The sequence below is a fragment of the Micromys minutus genome, assembly GCF_963924665.1.
Source record: "Micromys minutus genome assembly, chromosome: 32".
In the NCBI taxonomy this organism is placed as follows: domain Eukaryota; kingdom Metazoa; phylum Chordata; class Mammalia; order Rodentia; family Muridae; genus Micromys; species Micromys minutus.
Window position 1 is genome coordinate 26,721,630 of NC_137967.1, and position 16,729 is coordinate 26,738,358.

General features: G+C 37.2%; 1 pseudogene across 1 annotated transcript; it reads left to right on the forward strand.

The window, feature by feature from the left end:
- The first annotated feature begins 12,220 nt into the window (after window positions 1-12,220).
- LOC308413709 (elongation factor 1-beta-like) lies at window positions 12,221-15,053 on the forward strand (annotated as a pseudogene). Its single transcript has 2 exons — window positions 12,221-12,237; window positions 14,383-15,053. The product of its transcript is annotated as an elongation factor 1-beta-like (transcript).
- Window positions 15,054-16,729: the final 1,676 nt, after the last annotated feature.

Genomic DNA, 16,729 nt, shown 5'->3' on the forward strand with positions numbered 1-16,729 from the left:
TAGATAAACATAGTAAAAGCAATATACAATAAACCAGTAGCCAACATCAAACGAAATGGTGAAAAACATGAAATAATCCCACAAAAATCAGAGACTAAGGGTGACCAAACTCCCCCCACCTATTCAATATAGAACTGTGAGTTCTAGCTAGAGCAATCAGACAGCAAACAGAATTCAAACATATATAAATTGGAAAGAAAGAACTCAAAATATTACTATTTGCAGATGATATGTTAGTATACATAAGTGATCCCAAAAGTTCCCCTAGAAAACTTCTAAACCTGATAACCTTAACAAAGTGGGTGGATATAAAATTAACTCAAATAAACCTTCCTCAAAGGATAAACAGGCCAAGAAAGAATTTAAAGAAACAATCCTCTTCCCAATAATCACAAATGATATAAAATACCTTGGTGTGACCCCAATCAAGCAAGTAGAAGATCTACGAGGCAAAAACTTCAAGGGTCTGAAGAAATAAATCTAAGGAGATCTCAAGAAATGGATAGATTTTCCATGCTCATGGATTAGCAAGATTAATATAATAAAAATGGCCATCTTGCTGAAAGCAATCTAAATATTCAATGCAATACCAGTCAAAATTATAACTGAATTTTTAATAGAGTTAGAAAGAGCAATTTGAATATTCATTTGGAATAACAAAAATAGATTATAGTGAAAACTATTTTCAGCAATAAAAACTTCTAGCGGAATCACCATTCCTGACTTCAGGTTATATTAAAGATAAATCATGATAAAAATTGCATGGGTACAGAGACTGGCAGGTAGCTAAATGGAACAGAATTAAAGTCCCAGAAGTAAACCCACACACCTATGGTCACTTGATCTTTGACAAAGGAGCTAAAAACATTCAGTGAAAAAGAAACAGCATTTTCACCAAATGGTGGTGGCTCAACTGGTAGTCAGAATGTAGAAAATGCAAATTGACCTATTCTTATTTCCATGTATGAAGGTCAAGTACAAGTGGAACAAACATCTCCACATAAAATCCGGTACAATAAAATTAATAGATAAGAAAGTGGGCAAGAGCTTAGAACACATAGGCACACAAGAAATCTTCCTGAACAGAACACCAATGACTTATGCTTGCTCTAAGATCAAGAATCAGCAAATCGAACCTTATAAATTGCAAAGCTTCTGTAGGGAAAGGACACTGTTAATAGGACAGAAGGGCAAACAGCAGAATGGGAAAATACCTTTACCAACCCTACATCCCATAGAAGGCCAATATCAATTTTATACAAAGAACTCAATAGTTAAGCTCCAGAGATTCAAATACACCAATTAAAAATCGGGGACAGAGCTAAACAAATAATTCTCAACTGAGGAATACCAAATGCCTGAGAAGCACCTAAAGAAATGTTCCTCATCCTTAGTCATGAGGGAAATGCAAATCAAAACAACCCTTAGATTCCATTTCACACTAGTTAGAATGGCTAAGATCAAACATCCAGAAACAGCAGATGCTCTACTATAATAATAGCAGTCTTATTTATAATAGCCAGAAGTTAGAATGAAGATGGAGAAATAGAGTGGAGTACCACTCAACTATTAAAATCAATGGCTTCATGAAATTCTTAGCCAAGGGAATGAAACTAGAAAATATCATCCTGAGTAAGGTAACCCACTCACAAACAAACACATAAGCTATGCACTCACTGATAAGTGGATAATATCCCCAAACCTCAGAATACCCAAAAAACAATTCACAGACCTAATGAAGTTCCAAAAGAAGGAAGACCAAAATGTAGAAGTTTCAGTCCTTGTTAGAAGGGAGACAAAGGTACACTCTTTTCTGGTCCCCCTCTCCACCCCATTGCCTTGTCATTCCCATGCACTGGGACAACGTACCCTCTCTGGAACAAACGCCTCTTCTAACATTGATGCCAGACACAGCTAGCTTCAGCTACTTACACAGCTGGATCATAGATTTCTGAAAGTGTGCACAGAGGTTGGTGTTTTACTCCATTGCAGTTTCTAGGGTTTGGATGGTTGATAATGTTATCTTCCCATAAGGTTGCAACCCCTTTCAGCTACTTAGATCCTTTCTTTAGCAACCACATTGGGATCCCCCAAGTTCAGACCAATGGTTAGCTGCAAAGATGTTCAGCTGTCTCTATATGACTCTAGCATAGTCCCTGAGGGGGCATCTCTGTCTGGTTTCTGCCAGTAAGTACATTTTGGGATCAGCTATAGTGCTTGGATATGGTGACTGCATATGTGGTCGATCCCCAGAAGAGGCGGGTTCTGAGTGATACTTTTTCCAATCCCTGTTCCTCTATTTAACTTTGCATTTCCTGCTGTGAGAGTTTTGTGCTCTTTTCTAAGAAGGACTGAGGTATCCCCATGTTGGCCTTTCTTATTCTTGAGCTTCATGATGTCTGTGAACTGTTTCTTGGGTATTGGGTATTCAGAGCTTTCTGGGGCTAGTATCCACTTATCAGTGAGTGCAAACCATGTGTGTTCTTTTGTGACTGGGTTACCTCACTCAGGATGATAGTCTCTAGTTCCATCCATTTTCCTAAGAACTTCTTGAAGTCATTGTTTCTAAGAGCTGAGTAGTACTCCATTGTGTAAATATAACACATTTTCTGTATTCATTCATCTGTTGATGGACATCTGGATTCTGTCCAGCTTCTGGCTATTATAAATAAGGCCGCTATAAACATGGTGGAATGTATTCTAGTTATATGGTGGAGCATTGAGGTATATGCCCAGGAGTGGAGTGGCTGGGTTTTCAGGTAGTATTATGTTCAATTTTCTGAGGAACTGCCAGATTGATTTCCAGAGTGGTTGGTTGTACTAGCTTACAACACCACCAACAGTGAAAGGGTGTTCCTCTTACTCCACATCCTCTCCAGCATCTACTGTCACCTGAATTTTTTGTCTTAGCCATTCTAACTGGTGTAAGGTAAAATCTCAGTTGTTTTGATTTGAAATCCCTGATGATTAAGGATGTTGAGCATTTCTTTAGGTGCTTCTCAGCCATTCAATGTTCCTCAGTTGACAATTGTTTGTTTTGCTCTGTACCCCATTTTAATAGAATTATTTAATTCTCTATAGTCTAGCTTTCTGAGTTCTTTGTATATATTGAATTCTAGCCCTCTATCAGATGTAGAAATAGTAAAAATCCTTTCGCAATATGTAGGCTGCCATTTTGTCTTCTTAACAGTGTCCTTAGCCTTATAGAAGCTTTGTAATGTCACCAGGTCTAATTTGGCAATTCTTGATCTTAGAGCATAAGCCATTGGTGTTCTGTTCAGGAAAATTTGCCTTCCCTTGCCTATGTGTTCTGAACTCTTCCCCCACTTTCTCTTCTAATACTTTCAATGTACCTGGTTTTATGTGGAGATCTTTGGTCCACTTGGACTTGAGCTTTGTACAAGGGGATAGGTAAAGATTGATTTCCATTCTTTTGCATGCTGAATGCCAGTTGAACCAACACCATTTGATGAATGTTTTTACCTCCTTTGTCAAAGATCAAGTGATAATAGGTGTGTGGGTTCATTTCTGGATCCTCAATTCTGTTCCATTGATCTACCTGCCTATCTCTGCACCAATACCATGCAGTTTTTATGACTATTGCTTTGTAGTATAGCTTGAGATCAAAGAAGGTGATTTCCCCAGAAGTGTTTTTATTCTTCAGAATAGATTTTGCTATTCTAGGTTTTTGGTTATTCCAGATGAATTTACAAATTGCTCTTTCCAACTTTATGAAGAATTGAGTTGGAATTTTGATGGGGATTGCATTGAATTTGTAGATTGCTTTTGGCAAAATGGTCATTTTTACAATGTTGATCCTGCCAATGCTTGAGCATGAAAGTTCTTTCCATCCTCTGACATAGTCTTCAATTTCTGTCTTAAGAGTTTTGAAGTTCTTGTCATACAGATCCTTTACTTGCTTGGTTAGGGACATCCCAAGGTATTTTATAGTTTTTGTGAATATTGTAAAGGTTATCAATTCCCTAATTTCTTTCTCAGCCTGAATATCCTTTGAGTAGAGGAAGGCTAGTAATTTGTTTGAGTTAATTTTATAGCTAGCTACTTTGCTGATGTTGTTTATTAGTTATAAAAGTTCTCTGTTGGAATTTTTGGAGTCACTTAAATATACTATCATATTATTTTCAAATAGTGATATTTTAACTTCTTCCTTTCCAATATGAACCCCTTTGATTTTTTTTTTTGTTTTCTAATTGCTCTGCCTATGAATTTGAGTTCTATATTGAATAGGTAGGGGGACAGTGGGCAGCCTTGTCTAGTCCCTGATTTTAATGGGATTTCTTAATGTTTCTCTCCATTTAGATTGATATTGGCTACTGGTTTGCTGTATATTGCTTTTACTATGTTAAGGTATGAGCCTTGGATTCCTGATCTTTACAAGACTTTTATCATGAAGGGGTGTTAAATTTTATCATATGTTTTATAATCTAGTGAGAGGACCATGTGGTTTTTTTTTTTTCTTTAAGTTTTTTATATGGTGGATTACTTTAATGAATTTCCATATGTTGAACCATCCTTGCATCCCTGGGACAAAGCCTACTTGGTCATGATGGATGATTGTTTTGATGTGTTTTTGGATTCAGTTTTCAAGAATTTTATTGAGTAGTTTTGTATCAACATTCATGAGAGAAATTGATCTGAAGTTGTCTTTCTTTGTAGTGTCTTCTGTGGTTTAAGTATGAGAGTAATTGTGGCTTTGAAGAATAAGTTAGCTAGTTCTTCTATTTATATTTTGTGGGATAGTTAATTTTTGAAGGTTTTCAGAGCTATGAGTTTTCCTCTTAGTACTGCTTTCATTGCATCCCAAAAGTTTGGGTATGTTGTACTGTCAATTTCATTAAATTCTAAAAAATCCTTAATTTCTTTCTTTATTTCTTCCTTTACCATGTTATCATTGAGGAGAGCATTGTTCAGCTTCCATGTATATGTTTTTGTTTTTATTAAAGACAAGGGTTCTTGTGTTGGACTTTTCTATTTATTATCCTTTGTTGGGCTGGATTTTTGGACAGATATTGTGTATATTTGGTTCTGTCCTGAAATATCTTGTTTTTTCCATCTATAGTGATTGACAGTTTTGTTGGATATAGTAACCTGGGCTGGCATTTGTGTTCTCCTAGGGTCTGTATGATGTCTGTTCAGAATCTTCTAGCTTTCTGTTAAGAAGTCTGGTGTAATTCTGATTGGTTTGCCTTTATATGTTACTTGTCCTTTTTCCCTTAAAACTTTTAAGATTTTTTCTTTGTTTTGAATATTTAGTGTTTTGACTATTATGTGTTGGGTTGAGTTTCTTTTTTGGTCAAATTTATTTGGAGTTCCGTAGGCTTCCTGTATGTTCATGTTCGTCTCATTCTTAATGGGAGGAAAGTTTACTTTTATGACTTTGTTAAAGATATTTGCTGTGCCTTTTAGTTGACACTCTTTGCCCTCTTCTACACCCATTATCCTTAGGTTTGGTCTTCTCATTGTGTCCTCAAACTCCTGGACATTTTGGGTTAGGGATTTTTTGGTTTTTGCATTTTGTCTGACTGTTTTTCCTATGTTTTCTATCTTGTCTTCAGACCCTGAGATTTTCTCTTTCATCTCTTGTAGTATACTGGTAATGTTTACATCTGTAACTCCTGATTTTTTTTTTTTGGTTTTCCATCTTTTATTTTTAAAACAACTTTATTTTACAAAACAAAGATAACTGTACAGATTTTAAACATTTTTTGCTTAAAATTATACATTTTTGTCAGTACTTTTTTTCAGATTTTAACATAAGTTTTACATAAAACTATATGAATATATTTTTTAGTCAGTACTTGATTTTTTTCAAGGTTTGATTGTATGCCTTGAAAACTTAATAGTTACAATAAGCTAAAGTACATGTAAAACAAAATGTAACATGGAAATAGTTAAAGATTTCTTGTTTTGTAAATATTTTTTTTGTTTTGTTTTCTTTATTTCTTGGACTTCATACAGTCTGGGAGTTGTTTCTGGGGGAGTGCAAGCCTCTGGGGTTAGAATCCCACTATCAGTGACTGCATATTATGTCTGTTCTTTTGTGACTGGGTTATCTCACTCAGGATGATATTCTCGAGATGCAGCCATTTTCTTAAGAATTTGGTTTAACTCATTGTTTCTGGTGGCTGAGTAGTATTCCATTGTGTATATGTACCACAATTTTTGTATCTATTCATCTTCTGAAGGACATCTGGGTTCCTTCCAGCTTCTGGCTATTATAAATAGAGCTGCTATGAACATTGTGGTGCATATATCTTTGTTGTGTATTAAAGTGTTTCTGCGGTATATGCCCAGAAGTGGAATAGCTGGGTCTTCAGGTAGTACTATATCCAATTTTCTGAGGTATCGCCACACTGATTTCAAGAGTGGTTGTATTAGCTTGCAACCCCACCAAAAGTGGAGAAGTTTCCCTCTTTCTCCACAGCCTCGCCAGCATCTGTTGTCATCTGAGTTTTGGATCTTGGCCAATCTGACTGGTGTAAAATGGAATCTCAGGATTGTTTTGATTTGCATTTCCCTGATGGCTAAGGATGTCGAGCACTTCCTCAGATGTTTCTCGGCCATTCGGTGTTGCTCAACTGAGAATGTTTTGTTTAGCTCTGTACCCCATTTTTTAATAGGGTTATTTGATTCTCTAATAACCCTATTAGACCCTATTGGTGTCTAGCTTTTTGAGTTCCTTGTACACCTTACATATTAGGCCTCTATCTGATGTGGTGTTGGTAAAGATCTTTTCCCATTCTGTTGGTTGCCGTTTTGTTTTCATGACAATGTCCTTAGCCTTACAAAAACTTTGCAATCTCATTAAGTCCCATTTGTTAATCTTTGACCTTAGAGCTTGAGCCATTGGTGTTTTGTTCAGGAAATTTTCTCCTGTGCCTATGTGTTCTAAGGTTTTCCCTACTTTCTCATCTAATAGTTTCAGTGTATCTGGTTTAATGTGGAGATCTTTGATCCACTTACACTTGAGCTTTGTACAAGGAGATAAGAAAGTGTCTATTTTCATTCTTTTGCATGCTGAGTGCCAGTTGGACCAGCACCATTTGTTGAATAGGCTGTCCTTTTTCCATTGAATGTTTACGGCTCCTTTGTCAAAAATCAGGTGACCATATACATGAGGGCTCATTTCTGGATGTTATATTCTATTCCATTGATCCACATGCCTATTTCTGTACCAGTACCATGCAGTTTTCAGCACAATTGCCTTGTAATACAGCTTGAGGTCAGGAATAGTGATTCCCGCAGATGTTTTCTTGTTGTTGAGGATGGATTTCGCTATTCTAGGTCTTTTGTTATTCCATATGAAATTGCACATTGATCTTTCCAATTCCATGAAGAACTGGGTTGGAATTTTGATGGGGATTGCATTGAATCTGTAGATTGCTTTTGGTAGGATGGCCATTTTTAAGATGTTGATTTTTCCAATCCATGAGCATGGGAGATCTTTCTATTTTCTGAGATCCTCCTCAATTTCTTTCTTTAGAGGTTTGAAGTTCTTGTCATACAGGTCCTTTACTTGCTTAGTTAGAGTCACACCAAGGTATTTCATAGTTTTTGTGACGATTGTGAAGGGTACCTTTTCCCTAATTTCTTTCTCCACATGTTTGTCCTTTGAGTATAGGAAGGCTACTAATTTGTTTGAGTTAATTTTGTATCCAGCCACTTTGCTGAACTTTTTTATCAGCTGTAGGAGTTCTCTGGTGGAATTTTTGGGGTCACTCAAGTACACTATCATGTCATCGGCAAAGGGTGATGTTTTTATCTCTTCCTTTCCGATTTGTATCCCCTTGATCTCCTTTTGCTGTCTAATTGCTCCAGCCAGGACTTCCCGTACTATGTTGAATAGGTAGGGGGAGAGTGGGCAGTATTGTCGAGTCCCTGATTTTAGTGGGATTGCTTCAAGTTTCTCGCCATTACGTTTGATGTTGGCTGTTGGTTTGCTGTATATTGCTTTTATTATGTTTAGGTATGAACCTTGGATTCCTGTTCTTTCCAGGACTTTTAACATGAAGGGGTGTTTGATTTTGTCAAATGCTTTCTCAGCATCTAGTGAGATGACCATGTGATTTTGATCTTTGAGTTTGTTTATATGGTGGATTACATTGATGGATTTCCTTATATTAAACCATCCCTGCATCCCAGGGATGAAGCCTACTTGGTCAAGATGAATGATTGTTTTAATGTGTTCTTGGATTCGGTTTGCAAGGATTTTGTTGAGTATTTTTGCATCAATGTTCATAAGTGAGATTGGTCTGAAGTTCTCTTTCCTTGTAGGGTCTTTGTGTGGTTTAGGTACGAGGGTTATTGTAGCCTCAAAAAATGAGTTGGGTAATATTCCATCTGATTCTATCTCTTGGAATAGTTTGGCGAGTATTGGTGTTATATCCCCGATAAATATCTGATAAAATTCTGCACTGAACCCGTCCGGACCTGGGCTTATTTTGGTTGGGAGGATTTGATGACTTCTTCTATTTCTTTAGGTATTATAGGGTTATTTAGATGGTTTACTTGGTCCTGGTTTAACTCTGGGACCTTGTATCTGTCTAGGAATTCGTCCATTTCTTCCAGATTTTCCAATTTTGTGGAGTATAAGTTTTTGTAGTAGGATCTGATAATTTATTGAATTTCCTCAGTTTCAGTTGTTATGTTGCCACTTTCCTTTCTGATTTTGTTAATTTGGATACTCTCTCTTTGCCCTCTAGTTAGTCTGGCTTGGGGTTTATCAATCTTGTTGATTTCTCAAAGAACCAACTCTTTGTTTTGGTGATTTTTTCAATGGTTTTTTTTTTGTTTCTATTTGGTCTATTTCTGCCCTAATTTTGATTATTTCTTGCCGTCTACTCTTTTTGGGTATATCTGCTTCCTTTTGTTCTAGGGCTTTTAGCTGTGCTGTCAGGTTGCTGATGTGAGCTCTCTCCAGTTTCTTTTTGGAAGCACTTAGGGCTATGAGTTTTCCTCTCAGTACTGCTTTCATTGCATCCCATAGGTTTGGGTATGTTGTGTTTTCGTTGAATTCTAGAAAATCCTAATTTCTTTCTTTATTTCTTCTTTGACCCTGCTATCCTTTAACAGAGTGTTGTTTAGTTTCCATGTGTATGTGGACTTTTTGTTGTCTTTGTTGTTGTTAAAGACCAGCTGTAGACCATGGTGATCTGAGAGGATGCATGGGAGTATTTCAATCTTCTTAAATCGATGGAGGCTCGTTCTGTGTCCAATTATGTGGTCAATTTTCGAGAAGGTGCCATGGGGTGGTGAGAAGAAGATGTATTCTTTTACTTTAGGATAGTATGTTCTTTAGATATCTATTAATTCTAGTTGGTTCAAAGTCTCTGCTAGTTTTACAGTGTCCTTGTTCTGTTTCTGTTTCCATGATCTGTCCATTGGTGAGAGTGGGGTATTAAAGTTTCCCATTATTATTGTTTGGGTGCAATTTATTTTTTGAGCTTTAATAGGGTTTCTTTTATGAATATGGGTGATTTTTTATTTGGAGCATATATGTTAAGGATTGAGAGTTCCTCCTGACAGATTTCCCCGGTAATGAGTAAAAAGTGTCCTTCCTTATCTTTTTTGAAAACTTTTGGTTGGAAATTTACTTTAGTCGATATTAGAATAGCCACTCCAGCTTGCTTCTTGGAGCTGTTTGTTTGTTAGTTTTTTTCCCACCCTTTTACTCTGAGATAGTGTCTTGTCTCTGTCTCTGAGATGAGTTTCCTGTATACAGCAAAAGGCTGGATTTTGTTTATGTATCCAGTCTGATAGTCTATGTCTCTTTATTGGGGAGTTGAGACCATTTATGTTAATAGATATCAAGGAATAGTTGTTTCTGTTTCCTGCCATTATTGCTTTTTTGGGTTGAGTTGTGTCTGTGTTTTTTTCTTCTTTTAGTTTTCTTGTTTAGGAGTTTTCTTGTTTTTACTAGGCTGTATTTTCCCTCATTGTATTGGGTTTTCCACCTATAATTCATTGTAGTGCTGGGTTTGTGGTCAGATATTGTGTGAATTTTGACTTGTCTTGAAATATCTTCATCTCTCCATCGATGGTGATTGATAGTTTTGCTGGGTATAGCAGCTTGGGCTGGCACTTGTGCTCTTTTAAGGAGTGCATGATGTCTGTCCAGGCTCTTCTAGCTTTTATAGTCTCTGTTGAGAAATCGGGTGTGAGTCTGATTGGTCTGCCTTCATATGTTACCTGACCTTTTTCCCTTACTGCTTTTAGTATTCTTTCTTTACTTTGGGCACTTGATGTTTTTACTATTATGTGTCGGGAGGTATTTCTTTTTTGGTCCAACCTATTTGGAGTTCTGAAGGCTTATTTTATGCTCATGGTCATCTCATTCTTGAGGGTAGGGAAGTTTTCTTCTATGATTTTGTTGAAGATATTTACTATGCCTCTTAGTTGATACTCTTCTCCCTCTTCTATTCCTATTATCCTTAGGTTCGGTCTTCTCATTGTGTCTTGGATTTCCTGGACATTTTGGGTTAGGAGCTTTTTGTTTTTTGTATCTTCTCTGGCTGTTTTTTCTATGTTTGCAATGTTGTCTTCTGCCCCTGAGATTCTCTCTTCGATCTCTTGTAATCTATTGGAAATGCTTGCTTCTGTGACTCCTGATTTCTTTTTTTCTTGTTCTGACTCTAGGGTTATCTCTTTTATCGTTTTCTTTATTGTGTCAATTTCTGTTTTAATTTCCGTCTTCCATTCCTTCATCTCTTTGGTTCTGTTTTCCTCTAGTTCTTTGAGTTCTTTGAGTGTTTTTCTTGTTTCTTCTTTAAAAGCTTCTGAATCTTTTTGCTTTTCCTTCTTTTCTTGTTTAAGTATCTCTATCAGTATCTTGAGGTATGATTTCAGGTCTGTGTCTTCTTTTTCTCGAGTGTTTCGAATTCCGATGTTTGCTGTTATGGGAGAGCTGTGTTCTGGTGTTGCTAGATTGTTTTGGTTTCCTTGGGATATACTCTTTCTCTTTTCTCTTGCCATTTTGTTGTCAGTGATATGTTCTCACTTTTCCCTTCTACCTGGTCTGTGTCCCTGGTTCTCCACTGGTCCAGGTATCAGATGGGCCGTGCCCTGTTTTATGCCTCAGAGTTGTCGGGTGTGAGCAGAAGTTCCAACGTTCTGTTTCTGGTTGCTGGATCAGGCATGGCAGGGCAGGGCAAGGCAGGGGGTGCACTTTCCGTGTGCACTCCGCAGAGATCTCTCTGATGCCCTACAGCCTAGGTCTCCCACTCACCAGTTGCTCAGCCTCTATCCCATCTTTTTTTTTTTTTTTTGGTTTTTTTTTTTTTTTTTTTTTTTTTTTTTTTTTTTTTTTTTTTTTTTTTGCATTTTCTTTATATTTTCTTTATTGTTTCTGTTTCTGTTTTCAATTCCTTTATCTGTTTGGTTGTATTTTACTTTAGTTCTTTGAGTAATTTTTCCTGGTTCTCCTGTAATTTTTTAAGAGAGTTATTTACAGGCTTCTCTAAGATCTCCATCAAGTCTGAGTATTGTTTTTCTTGTGTGTTTGGCAATCCACTGTTTGCTGTGGTGGGAGAGCTGGGATCTGATGTTGCCAGGTTGTCTTGGTTTCCATTGCTTAGGTTCTTATGCTTTTCCTCTTACCATCTTGTTATTTGTGATTATAGGTGATCTTATTGCCTCTGCGTGGAGCCTGTCTCTTCTGTGGATCCTTCCACTTAGGATGGAAAGCTTTCCTGCTGCTCTTCCAAGCTCCCAGGGCCCTGTGTGTGGGCAGGCTGCACATCCAGATGCAGCTAGCCTGGATCTAGCCTTGGACCTCCCTCTTAGGATGGAAAGTGTTCCTTGTGCTTTTCGGTGCTCCCAGGGACCTGTGGGTGGGTGGGCTGCTAATCTAGTTGTGGCTGGGCAGGTCTGGCCTTGGGTTGGGAGTGTGCACCCCTGTATAGTTCTGCTGCTTGAACCACAAAAGTTCTGTGAAGCTTTTTTCTGAGGAAGAAGGTGGGTAGAAGAAGTTGACTCACCCTTCCGCTTAAGATGGAAAGCATTCTTTCTGCTCTTCCGAGCTCACAGGGACCTGTGCATGGGCGGGCTGCTGGTCCAGGTTCAGCTAAGCCGGGTCTCGAGCAACAAACTCTTAAACACTGAGCCTTGCAGGTTATGCTTGTTTACTTACCCTTAAACCATCTCTCTGTGTCCAATCATTTCTGTCTTCTTTGTTTTATAGACAGGGTCTAACAGTGTGAACATGGCTGTTCTGGAACTGTTTGTATCTACCAGCCTTACCTTGAATTCCTTCTGAGTCTTACTCCTAAGTGCTTGACTTAAAGGTCTTCTATCATGCACACAACATTTTTTTCTTAACTTATGTTTGCAACATAATATCTTGACCAATTGCAGCAATACACATCTTGGGTTCAGAACAAAGGGTTAATTTTAACTTTCAAAAGTTAAGTGTCTCAGACAAATTTACAGACAAATACTCAATTTTTAAAATTTGCAACATGTGTCTTATAAAGATATGTCTCAAACTTTAAAGATTAAATTAGTTAATTAAATTAAATAAATCAGATAGAGAGTTGCCTCAGAGAAAGGGGGAAAAAAGCACTCCTGTGACTCCAGTGACCCAAGGCAAGAGATCTTAGAGTATCAAAATATTCAATATAATGCCTATTTTACCTGTCACATCTTCTTAATTTTTGATCTAGAACCTTCCTTTAGTAATGCTCTATTTGTTAGATACATAGCATGTTTTCAATGATAACAAATTTGTAATTTTTACTGTGCACATGAGTGTCTTAGTCAGAATTTCTATTCCTGTACAAAACATCATGACCAAGAATTAGTTGGAGAGCAAAGTTTATTCAGCTTACACTTCCATAATGCTGTTTATCACCAAAAAAAGTCAGGAACTCAAGCAGGTCAGGAAGCAGGGGCTGATGCAGGGGCCATGGAGGGATGTCACTTACTGGCTTGCTCCCCTGGCTTGCTCAGCCTGCTTTATTACAGAACCCAGGTCTATCAGCCCAGGGATGGCACCACCCACAGTGGGCTGGGCCCTCCCCCCTTGATCAATAGTTGAGAAAAAGCCTCACAGCTGGATGTCATGAAGGCATTTCCTCAACTGAGTCTCTTTTACCTGTGATAACTCTAGCTTGTGTCAAGTTGGCACAAAACCAGCCAGTACAATGAGAAAACCAACATTGAGCATTCGAATTAATTGCTAGACTTTGTCTCCTAAACAGAAATTTCAACAAAAGTCTGTTTCTTACTCAGCTTTGTAATTCTGTTTATGTACCTGGGCCATATCACTCAAGCAATAGTCTAAGGTGATGAGGGGTTGAAAACAAATATATATTAAATTACAAATCATACTGTGAAAAACTAATTTGAATTACCTCATTATTAATCTTGTGTCCACTACATGGCAAAAATAAAACTTGGCTACATAAGATTAAATACTTTTCAAAAGATATAAAAACTCTTTTGGATTTTATAATAGAATTTCACTATGCAATATTGGCCTGTTGTATATAGATTTCTATGTAGTTAAAGCAAGTCTTAAACTTAAATATATGCTTCCCAAATGCCAAGATTACATGTGCATACCAACTTGCCAGATTTTATTTTTTTTCTCTTTCTCTCATCCTCCTCCTTGCTCCTGCTTCTCCATAATTTTTTGCTTGTTTGTTTGTTTTCTTGTTTCCATGTTATTAAAGGCAGGGTCTCACATAGAAAAGGTTGGCTTCCATCCTGCCAAAGACTGAAATATTGATTTTCCTGCCTCTTATATTCCAGTTCTTGGATTATTTTCCTATGTTCCATGTACATTTTATGCACTATTAATAATAAAATGCAGAGCTAAATCTGTGCAGGGCAAACACTGTTCCAGTAGAGTCATTAATATGCTCCTCTGGATTCTTATTTTGTTTTAATCATCTAGCTTGACTGGATAATCAAAATCTACATGAGTGTCCTATAGTACTAGTAAACTTTAGTATTTTTTATTCAACAAACCCAACATCAGAGTTTTCAAATTACAGATATAGGCTTCCACTATGCCCAGCCATTGTAGCCAAGAAGGCAGATACATTAACAGTTTGCTGCAACACATTTTAGAATCTGTTCTACCCCCAGGCTGCTGAGTACAACCTTGCAAATATCAGCCTACCTCCAGGAAATCATCTTTCACTTGTGATTTCTAAAATTATTGGACCTTGTTTTGTACAGCTGTAAGTCTATTATTCTATAATAAGTAGTCTTCTTCTAATGGTTTCAGCAAAAGAAGTTTTTAAAATATGAAATGTAAACAATAACTGAAACCCCTTTGTTCCCTGAGCGTGGGTCGCAGGCTTCTGGCGCTCTTTTCCTCCCCTCTTGTTCGGCTCCGGGTTACAGCTGACGCCATAGGTTTCGGAGACCTAACACCCCCCCCCCCCCCCCCGCCGCCGGCCTCCAGGTGCTCAAGATTACCTGGCAGACAAGAGCTACATTGAGGGGTACGTGCCATCACAAGCAGATGTGGCAGTATTTGATGCAGTCTCTGGTCCACCACCCGCCGACCTGTGTCATGCCCTGCGTTGGTATAATCACATCAAGTCTTATGAGAAAGAAAAAGCCAGCCTGCCGGGAGTGAAGAAATCTTTGGGCAAGTATGGCCCTGCTAGCGTGAAAGACAGGAAGTGGAGCTGCAGGTGCTAAGGATGATGATGACATTGATCTTTTTGGGTCTGACGATGAGGAGGAAAGCGAAGAAGCCAAGAGGCTACGAGAAGAACGCCTTGCGCAATATGAATCAAAAAAAGCCAGCAGTTGTTGCAAAGTCTTCCATCTTATTAGATGTGAAGCCTTGGGATGATGAGACAGACATGACAAAACTAGAGGAGTGTGTCCGAAGCATTCAAGCAGGCTTGGTGTGGGGCTTCTCTAAACTGGTTCCAGTGGGATACGGAATCCAAAAGCTTCAAATACAATGTGTAGTTGAAGATGATAAGGTTGGAACAGATATGCTGGAAGAGCAGATTACTGCGTTTGAGGACTACGTGCAGTCCATGGATGTGGCTGCTTTTAACAAAATCTAAATCATCTTCAAGTCAGTGCACTTAAATAAAAGCTTGAATGGATAAAAAAATAATAATAACTGAAACAATGAATTAAGAATGTCATTAAAAAACACAGTGACGTCAAAATAAAATCATTGATACCTCTAATAAAAATAATTGCAGAAGGGGAAGGATCCTTCTATAAACTCAGAACTGAAACTTTAACACTTTCTTCTACCTCTTTGGTAGGAGTTACAAGGTCAACCCTATAGATATCAATGAGAAAAAGTACTGGTTTTCTAAAACCTTTCTCCACATGTGTAAGGATGGAATGATCAAGTATTTAACTAATAATGAAAAGTAAATGAAATCCTATAGGAAAGGTTCTAAGAAAATATAATATGTGTTAAACAGTGAATTTCTAAGATGAAAATGAGAGGCATGGGAAGAAGAGACACAGGCAGGGTACCAAATGTAAAGAGTTAATGCAGACATAAGGGGTAAAAGATTAACCACTCTGACATCTATGACCTAATTTAACCTTGTGATACTCCAAACTTCTTCTAATTCATTTTTTTGTTGTTACTGATTTCTAAAAGTTATATTTTGTAAGTTTTCCATAGGGAGGAAGAGTTATGCAAATTAATTTATACCAAACTTACAATGACATGTTCTAATAAAAATAAATTGCAGGCAGCATCATTTTGCATAGAAAACTGCCCAGGAGGCAAGAAAACTCAGATAATGAAACCTCTCAGGAAAGATCTAAACTAGGTAGTTCAATAGTTCAGTAATGTTGGATTAGTACACCTAAGACATGTAACTAAGAGTGTTGTGCTATTCCAATACATCTTTATTTAAGAACATAGCATGCAGATTATATATACATCCTTGTATGAATCACAATATTTCTGCTCAGTTTTATTCAGCTAGTAAAAGAAAAAATAACAATTTTGATGCATAGGCTCTATAAAATGAGTGGATTAATTGATGATTACAGATTATCAATCAGTCAACTGGTTACTTCAGTTTCATATTTGTTACAATTTTTGTTTGAAAATAAAATATAGGAAAACTTATGTCGAACCTGAAGAAATAATTTAAATACAACAAATAGTACATACATATTAGAGCCAAAAAGCTAACCTTTCCTATTATATATATATATTCATATGTATAATTTCATATATAACATATATAAACATTATACATTTAATATATTATGTAAATATATATTTACATTTCTATGCATGGGAGTTTTTATATATGCAGCCCAGGGCATGACATTATAAGGATCTGTAGCCCTTTGGAGTAAATACATTCTTGATGGAAAAAATGTGTCACTATAGAGGATAGCTTTGAGATCATATTATCATGCTTTGTCCAGTACAGAAGAAAGTCTTCTGGTTGCCTTCAGATCAAGATATAATACATTCAGCTCTTTTTCCAGCACCATGTCTAACTACATACTGTCATGGGTCCTGCCATGATGATGATCAACTGATTCTCTTAAACTTTCATCTAGGCTCAATTAAATTTTGTCCTTTGTAAGAATTTCCTCGATTATAGTGTCTCTTCACAGAAATAAAATCCTAATTAAGACATATGTCAAACTCAGATGACAGCAGATGCTGGCGAGGCTGTGGAGAAAGAGGAACACTTCTCCACTGTTGGTGGGGTTGCAAGCTAATACAACCACTCTGGAAATCAGTCTG